Source organism: Cryptomeria japonica, chromosome 11, assembly GCF_030272615.1.
Source record: "Cryptomeria japonica chromosome 11, Sugi_1.0, whole genome shotgun sequence".
NCBI classification, from domain to species: domain Eukaryota; kingdom Viridiplantae; phylum Streptophyta; class Pinopsida; order Cupressales; family Cupressaceae; genus Cryptomeria; species Cryptomeria japonica.
Genome location: NC_081415.1, coordinates 393537850 through 393548129, shown reverse-complemented (window position 1 = coordinate 393548129; position 10280 = coordinate 393537850).

The window sequence follows — 10280 nt, the reverse complement described above, 5'->3', positions numbered from 1 at the left end:
AATAAGTAATATCTAATTGAGTTTATAAATATAATATATGAATAATAAGTATTAGATTGTATTTACTAATATTCACTTCTATTCTGTTGAGAAAATATATCATGCAACAACTTCATGTCGCCAACGTGGGAGCATTTTACAACACATTAATTTCAATCATGAAATTATTTGTTCATAAAATAATTTGGTTATATAGTTATAACATATTAATATTTAGTTTTAATTTGGTGGGGGATATCTCTTCACGTTAATATTCTATAGGTGCTGGAGAAAACCATATGAATAATGTTAAAAAATTAAGGCAACGTGAGAATAGAATTAGTTTACAATTTGTTGTATGCCTTCATTATATAAAGGCAATATCATAAAGGAAATTAGGAGGCGAGTTGTTTCATTTTTTATAATAAAATACTATTATTTCTTCTAATCAAACCAACATAGAAAAACTTCTATTTCTTCAGCTGTGTAGACCAGGAGAAAGGGCCCACTCCTTTGGAAAGCTTGGTGATGCTTATTATTTTTGTGTATGTTATTTATTTTTAATCTGCTTTAATTATGATAGCTTTCAAGATTTGAATGTAGTGTAATTTATATTTTATTATTTTCACCAAAGTTTAGTTTGATAGTAGATTTTGTAATTTAATTTTGGTTTGTAATTTTCATTAATGTTTAATTTGGTGAGGTGTGTTTTAATTTTCATTAATATGTTAGTGTTATTACTATCATAATTCTTATTGTAGAATTAGAATAGAATAACTAAATTATATTTTTATTAATATATTTTTTGGGGGTGTTTTCTTAGTTGTATTTCATCCCCACTCAGCTCACTATCTTCATCCCTTCGGCAGATAGCCACAATACCTTTCACAAGTCTATGATCCCCGGATTGACATTTTAGGAACAAACTGAGAAAGTTAATATACCTTTTGTAGCAATTTAATCTCAAGTCTCGATCCATAGTTTTTTCTATCACCAAGATTAACCAAACTGGATAACAATATTTGCAAACAATGTCAAGTTGGAAAGCAAATGAAAGGAACATATAGAGGAAATGAGAAATCATCCATTGGATTATTGGACTCAGTGCACATAGATTTATATGGTCCTACAAGAACAAGGTGAGAATCATTTCATGTTGTTGATTGATGATTATCTAGAATGTCATGGGTTGCATTTTTTAGAGAGAAGTTACAAGCATTAGAAAAACTCAAGATATTCAAGGCTAGAGTTGAAAATGAAGTTAACAGAAAGATTAAGGGTTTGAGGTCTAATAGAGGAAGAGAATTTACTTCTGATGAGTTTAAAAATCTTTGTGAGAAACATGGTATTAGAAGTCAATTGTCTGCCCCTAGAACACCACAATAGAATGGTGTAGTGGAAAGGATGAATCAAATTATACAAGAGGCAACTAGAACAATGATCAAAGAAGCATAACTCCCAAAAGTATATTGGAGAGAAGTAATCCACACAACAATCTATACTCTTAACATAATTTTATACTGGAAAATACATGGAAAGACATCATATGAGCTATGGCATGGTAGAACTACAACAATAAAATATTTCAAGGTATTTGGAAGCAAGTGTTATATCTAGAGAGATGAAGATAATCTTGGAAAATTTGGTAGCACAACAAATGAAGGTGTATTCCTAAGATATTCTACAAGTTGCAAGGCATACCGATGTTACAACAAAAGGTTTCACAAGATTGTTGAAAGTGTAAATGTGAAGGTTGATAACGACATTTCTAAAGACATTGACAAATTGGCGAGTTATGAATCTGATGAATCGACTGATAGAAAAAGGGAAGATAAAACCAGAGAGGGAGAAAGAAAAGGAAACTTGGGATGCTCTAGTATCTACATATAAAACCCTAAGATATGTTCTAAAGAATAATTCAGTAGATCAAATTATTGGAGATAAAAACAAAGGAATTATCACAAGAAGCAAAGCATCTTAGGAACAAGTTATGTTATGTTTACTATCTGAGACTGAATTGAATTCAATAGAACAAGCCTACAATGAATATAATTGGATAAAGGCAATGAGAGAAGTGCTGGATCAAATTGAGAAGAATCAAACATGGGAATCAGTTCATAGACTGGTAGATAAAAATGTAATTGGAACAAAATGGATATTTTGGAAAAAGTTGGATGAGGATGGAAATGTTGTGAGAAATAAATCAAGGTTGGTTTGCAGGGGTTACACATGGGTTGAAGGAATTGACTTTGAGGAGACATGTGCACTTGTTGCTCGGATGGAGGCAATCGGGATGTTTTTGGCTTTTGTAGGGTTTAAATATTTCAAGGTTTATTAGATTGATGTGAAATCAACATTTTTGAATGGAGAACTGAAAGAAGAAGTCTACATTGAACAACCAGAAGGATTTAAATTGAAAGAAGATCCAAACATTGTTTGTTGATTGATGAAGGCCATGTATAGAATGAAACAAGATCCTAGAGCTTGGTATGGAAGGTTAAATAAGTATTTGATTGATCAAAGTTTTTAGAAGGGATCGACTAACAATAATTTATATTTCAAAACCAACTCAAGTAAAATCTTGATTGTTGTAGTATATGTTGATGACATAATATTTGGAGGAAATGAAGGCATGTGAAAGAAGTTTGCTAATGAAATCCAGAAAGAATTTGAGATGTCCATGATCAGTGAGTTAAACTTCTTTCTTGGTTTGCAAGTAAATCAGAATGACAAAGGAATTTTCATTTCTTAGTATAAATACATTAAGAAATTGTTGAAGAAGTTTGGGTTGGATAATTCCAAACCAGTGTGTACACTTATGACCACCCAATGCAAGTTAAATAAAGAGGATAAATCTCCTAAAGTTGATACAAGTCAATATAGATCAATGATTGGAGGATTATTATATTTGACTACTACCAAATTAGATATCATGTATGCGGTTTGTTTGGCAGCTAGATTTCATTAAAAATTGAAAGAATCACATGTTATGGTAGTAAAAATAATTTCAAATATATAAAAGGAATAGAAGAGTTTGGCTTGTGGTATCCCATAAATTCAAATTTCACTCTAATAGCTTATACTCATGCAGATTGAGCCAAAAGTGTTGATGACAAGAAAAGTACAAGTGGTGAAGCATTCCTTTCTATCTCTTAGTTTGTTGCTTGGTCAAGAAAGAAGTAGGATTCTATATCTTTATCTACATTTGAAGAAGAATACATTGCAACATATTCATAGTACACACTGATTCTATGGATGAAGCAGACTTTGAAGGATATTGGTGTAATATGCAATGAATCCATCTCAACCATGTGCAAATAACATTAGTGCAATAATCATTTCTAACAATCTGGTACAACATTCCAAAACAAATCATATATCTATTTGGTATCAATTCTTGAGGGAAAAGGTGTTAGATAATCAAGTAAAGCTTGAGCATATACCTACAAAAGAACAAAGTGTAGATATATTCACAAAGGAATTGTGTTAAGATACTTTTGAGTATCTCCAACATAAGTTAGGGGTATTACCCCTCCCTAATTTGAACTGATGTACATTTGAATGTGCATTGCTCCAGTGAACTATTTTCATATTCCTAGTTGGACTAATGTTTGGGTTCTTACTCTTAGGGGGAGCATGAGTGAGTTTCATAGGGGGAGTTATGCCTACCTTTGTCCTTCATGTCAAATGGGGAGAGTTGGAGACATATATTTTGAGTTGGAGAGTTGGAGAGATGTAGAGATGTGCATACATGTTGATCTGATGATGTAGAGATAATTATGTGTTATGTGTTTGTTGTTGATGGATGTTGTCATCAATGACAAAGGGGGAGATTGTTGCAAATGTGATGTTGATGGTTGCCATTAATGATTGTCATTGATATCAACATATGGTATTGGTCTTAGTGATCCAAAATATGTGTTACTAGAATCTTTGGTGCTCCAGAAGATGTGCTACATTTGATATTCAATGTTGATTGTTTGTGATGATTGTGATCTAGATTTCTCTATTTTTTGGATATGGTGTTGATCGATTGTAATCATGAGTATCTTGGTCCCATTATTATTTTTGATGAGTTGGGTAGTGCTATTTTGGGTCTATATTAGGTATGGAATTTGAGGATGAGTAACGACATTTGTGTAGCGTGTGAGTCATTATTTGGGCCCAAAATATGTGATGGATGTAACAAGTTGATCTAATCGTTGATGTGTGTTGTGGTATGGTCTACTTCACATTCCTTCCCACCACTAGAATTTTTAGTGTTGACCTATTTCAAATTTCCATCTTGGACAACTTAGAAGATTATGTTTCTCGGAGACAGTATAAATATGTGGACGATCTGAATGTATGAGATATGAAAGATATGTGAGACTGAAAAAGAATGATCTAATTGATGATGTATGAAGTGTATTACTGCTAAGGCACTAGAAATAGTTCTGGCATTGCAGATTGTGTTACAGTGGTGGATTCTCTTTTTCTTTCTTCTTCCTTCGCTAGTGAGCCTTTTTCTAGGCAATGAGCCCTCCCGTAGTGAGAATTTTGGCAGTGAGCCACTCTTTGTAAAAATCACCTTAACCGATGCTATATATTGAGAACTAACATTCTCTATGGTTTTTCCCTTCTCGGGTTTTCCACGTCCTATCTTGTGTTCATTGTGTGATCTCTTTTGTGTATGTGCTTTCATGTCACATCTATTTTAATTAATTTTGTTGGTTATTCTGGATGTATTAAAGAAAAAGTTTAAGTTGTCAACTGATTCACCCCATTCTCAATTGCTTGGATATTTAACACTAAAATAAAGTGTTAAATCATTGTATATTTGGGAGGGTTCATGTTTGCAATAATGGAGGTTTCACTTTCTATTTTTTGTCATCTTTTGAGGTATGAAAAACATACTTGATATATGTCTTACTTTGTCCACCCCAAAAGATAAAACTTGTAAGGACTCTACAAACAACAAATAATTTTGTAAATGCAATTGTATAAAGTGACACAAAATTGAATGTGTGTTCTTGAAGGAGGAATGGTGTACTTACACTGAATTATAAAGTGTATTAGGGGGTTGTCTAGTGTCTTACATTTTCCATCACAATAATTGATCCTTGTGACTCTTGTCTCATGCGTGTGTTCAATGATCATGCACACCCTTTTTTTTCTAGTTTCATGTACATTTATGGACCTAATGTTGCGTGTACAATCCTATGCACATATTTGTGCCCAATTTTTCAGTTGGTTTGCCAATTTCACTTCCTCATCATCTTTAAGAGAGAAATTATAACATGATTATGCTAATGTTTCCTTGTTCCAATGGAGTAGTGGAGGAACCTCAATGAAGCCTTACGCACTCCACAAATTTCTAGGTGGTCACATAGACATACTCTTTTTATCTCTCTTGTGAAGGGATTATTTCAATGGATCATATTTGTGAGATTATAGCACTTATGTATAACACCAATCATTTTTAGTAGTGTAATCCAGGTCACTCGTGCTTTATTGATTGTGTTATTTAATCATAGTTCTATCTACATCTTCAACTTCATGCTTGAGTAGTGTTCTATATGTTCACTCATGTAGAGTTTTGTATCTCTTGATCTATATGTCTGGAGGGTCGTTGATTTTAGTAACCATTAGTTCTTTTTTGATAGAGTTTATAGAAGAATGGATTTGGTACTAGTGTAAAATAGTGGCCTTTTGAACAAGGATGGATTCAATATTAGTGCAAAATAGTGGCCTTTTGAACAAGGATGGATTTGGTACTAGTGAAAAATAGTGGCCTTTTGAACAAGGATGGATTTGGTATTAGTGCAAAATAGTGGCCTTTTGAATAGAATGCAAGTTCCATATAAAGAATCTTTATCCCTTGTTAGGCTGGTTCAGTAGCCGCTTAATATATTTGATTGAATCTAAACTAGGTTGTCTAAGGGTGAATCTAAACTGTGGTGTCTGGATTTCTGTATGCACTTTTTCCACTTGTGGAGTTAGGCACCGGTTAAAGTCTAATAAGAATGTAATTATTATTATTATTATTATTCAGGATATGTAACCTACTTTACAAAAATAGAAGTAATATGCATATTATCCAATGACATGCTTTAGGAGTTCTTCATCATATGGACATCTTTTTAGGAGGTCTTATCCTTCTTTCTCTCTTTTAGAGGGGATTTTTGTCCCATTAGGTTTTTGTTTATGAGAAATTTTGATGTGTACATGAGTACCTTACCAGTCCATGTTGTTGGGACTCGTCCATTTAGTGATTAGCTTACTCCTTGAATATCAGTTAAGTGGGGTGTTAGTGTGAAAAGAGGTTGATTTAAACTAGTTATCTTTTAGGGGTATCTGCAGGATCATGAGGGGCCAACAAGTGGTGATATGCAAAAAATTGCCTTCTGCACTTGCCCAGAGACACGATAAATCTGTGTTGACTTTTTGTTTGACTCAAGGATGTTAGTATATTTAGTCATGGCACAATACAAACCATATCAAATATCCGATATTATTAAAATATTATTTTATATATTATATATTATATAATATATTATATAATATATCATATAATACATATTATATGAATAAATATAATAAATACTATATAATATTTATTATATATTATTCATATAATATATATTATATGATATATGATATTATATATTATTCATATTATATAATATATTATATATGAATAATATATAATATCATATATAATTTATATAATATATGAAAAATATATTAAATATATTATATTAAATATTAAATATTATATAATATTTAATATACATGTAAATCATTTTTTTAACAGAAAAGGGTTCATGGATCAGATATCCGATTGTAATTGGAAATCCAATCTTCGTGGGTATTTTTATGTCCAACTGAGATAGCCCATAGGTCATTTTTACCCATGGGTTTGAGCAGAAAACAACGATCCAGTATTGGATTTGACGGATATCCTATTTCTAAAGCATTTTTTTGCAAAATCTTACCAACAAGTGTATTTTTTTAATTTCCTTGTATTTTTATGATTTATTTGCATTCTTTTATTTGTTTTTCAATTTTTTTGATATGAATTATGTTTGTTTATTTCAAATACACTATTGTTTGAAATTTGTTAATTAAATCCAAAATTTTAATTTCAATCAAGTAAAATGGGTGATAACAATGACAATCCACAACCACCAAACCCTCCATTACCAAACCCTCTGTTACCAAACCCCTTCTCAATTCAAGATTTAATTAGTCAAAATTTGAACCAATTAAGGGGCATTGCTAATATTTACAGTAGAATCCCTCATCTATCCTCAATGTTAACCGCACTAAATGCTATAATAGACAATATAGAAACTATAGCAGAGATTACTTTAGTGGTGAATATTCGCCAATGGTGAATTTTTCACGTTGGCGACCTAGGAAATGGCGAATATTTTGTACTGACTGGGGGTGGCCATGTCGCCAGAACATTATCAATTTCTGTCAAAGTCACAGCCCGATTGCCATATGTTTTAGGCAATTAAATGTTTCTATGTGATGATTTCGCCAATACAATATATGGTGGACACACGGTAAATTTAATTTTTTCACCTACACTCTCCAAGGTTGCCCTAATAGATGACCATAATTTGCCTATAGGCATGTGAATATTTGTTAGCCAAGAGGACCCAATTTGCCTGACATTTTATCGATGCGTGTCTCCATTCACCCCAACTTTTGTCAACTATATTGTATTTGCCAATTATTTGGATGACCTATGATCGCCTCAAAAATTACATAAGTTGTATTTGGATGACCTATAATCGCCTCAAAAATTACATGTCATGTTATAGTTACGTGAGATTCACCAAATATTTGTATACCACATAAAATTCCCGTGGAATTAACCATATAAGGATTGGTATAAATACATGCAAAGATCAGATCTATCTCAACACAATCTGGTGGGTTCTAGGCTCTGAATTCTGATCAATAGAAAAGTTTCAGACCAAAGAAAATTATTGTTGTTGATTGCATTGGCGTCTGCTAGTGACCTAAAGGTCAATGATCATATTTTTGAAGTGTTATAATATTATTCTAAGTTTATCTATATTTGTTTGCATTGTTGAGTTCATTTTTATTCAGTGGCGACCCATCAGTGCCAAGTAGTCAGGACTCAGGGGGACATTCAGACCCCAGACATCTAAATTGTAGGTCATAGGGCCAATGAAACATATATTATACATTATAGTCTATTATTGCTTCTTCAACAAATTGATATTTTTTTGGCAACCTTTATTTCGTTGGAGATGTCGAACAGGAAGAGGGGTAGAAAACCTGAATGTGGGGAAGGCCATGAGAGGCCAACAAAAAGAAGAATGATGTCTTCATACTTTGGCATTGGAAAGGATTATGGTGAAAATCAGGAAGGTACATCATCACAAGTACAAGTACAAAATTTGCCACCTACCCCACATGTTGAAGATGACAGCAAACCTAGTATCTCAGATCAGGATGATCTTGAAGAAGATTATTTGGTAGATGCTCAAGTTAGCTGGAATGATATAATCGACTTGGGTGATAATGCCATTGATGATAATGCACGAAAGGGGAAAAGAAAGGCCAGATCAAAAAAGGGTGAACCACAATCAAAAAAGGATCAGGAGTGGGATATGTCTGTGAGGAATTTTCAAATTAATTGGGCATCAAAGTATCCATTCATTGAACTAGTGGAGAATCCAATTGAAGGTGAGCCTCCAATAGAATGCAAGTGTAAGATTTGCACTTGGAAGCATAACAAGGAAATTAGGTTGCAGCTAAAATTTGACACCATAGAAAAGCATATGGGTAAAGTTTATGAAAAACAAATGATAGACGAGGTTGAAAAATCAGTGATAAGATGGAAAACAAAGGAGGAATGTAAGCATGTGAGGAATGCCGAAGAGTATTATTTTCATGAGAAAATACAGACGAAGCCTTCTGAAGTTAAAGGTTCTATTGAAGCTACTTTTGGGAAAGCAATGCAAATAGAACAACTGGGAAAAGTTGTTCAGTTAAGCGTTGTTTTTTATATTTTAAGAAGAGGGCGTGCTATGACAGATTTCCCATCAATTAGTGGTTTATTACACTTTTTTAAAGTTCCTAACTATCCTAATAGACACTAGTCAGTAAACAGTGGATGGGAATGGGCAAGTTGTCTTGCTAAGGTTGAAAAAGAAGATGTAAAGGAAAAAATAAGAGAGTCAAACTTAATTGCATTTTTTTTAGATGAAGTTACGATAGTAGACAATACTTCATGGGTATGCATGCATGTTTATACTTAGAGAATCATACCTGCCAACCTCATCTACTATCTGTTGCTAAAATGAAGGAGAGTGTGACAGTGGAAAATTTATTTCAACTAGTAAAGAGTTTAATTAAATATGGAGGTATGGATGACATGACGGTAGCCAAAAAATTGGTTTGTGTTGGAGTAGATGGAGCTTCAGTAATGCAAGGTCACAAGAACAGTCTTTGTACAAAGATTGAAACTTCATTTGCACCATACATTATTGCGATTCACTGCATGGCTCACAGAATGAATCTAGCTTTTGGAATTGTGAGCAAGTTTTCTTTGGTTAAAAAAATTGAAATTTTAATCAAAGAGCTCTACTCACAATTCTATCGAAGTCCCAAGTGATTTATGGAATTTCAACACTTTGCTGATGGAATAACTGATGGGAACAAGCCTCCCAAGGATAATGATACCAGATGGATCTCTTTGGATGGTCCATTGCATTGAGCATTTTTAGAATATCCATCCTTGATTGGACTATTTCACACAGCTCACGACGAATCAAATCAACCGAAATTTCCCGACCTTCTTCGGAGGTTAAGTAATTTAGAGACACTTAACTTTAGCAACTCTTCTGCCCATGCTAGAGGAAATGAGGAATATTATGAAGGCTACCCAAAAAAGAGCTCTGTATATTGTAGAATATGCTACGCTACGTAAGATGACATGCATGACCCTCAACAATCTCTATCGAAATCAGCCAGCACTATCTGATGAAAAATTTGTTAAGTGGCGGACACTCACAGATTTGAACAATCCGGATAACTTTTTACAAATCGGTGCAAATTGGGAGGTATGTGCCAATGTACGGGGAGTTGAGATACCAATGCACTTCTATGCCATGGTCGACCTCGAGGAACCAGGAAAGCGCCCCAAGAAGCAACTAGCAAGAGTTAAAAGGGAAGATTTCGACAGGATTGTTGAAGCTGTAACTACTTCTGTGAAGAAAATTGCCTATGATCTTTCCTCACAAATTAGAAGTAGATTTCCCCCTGACAACCTTCTC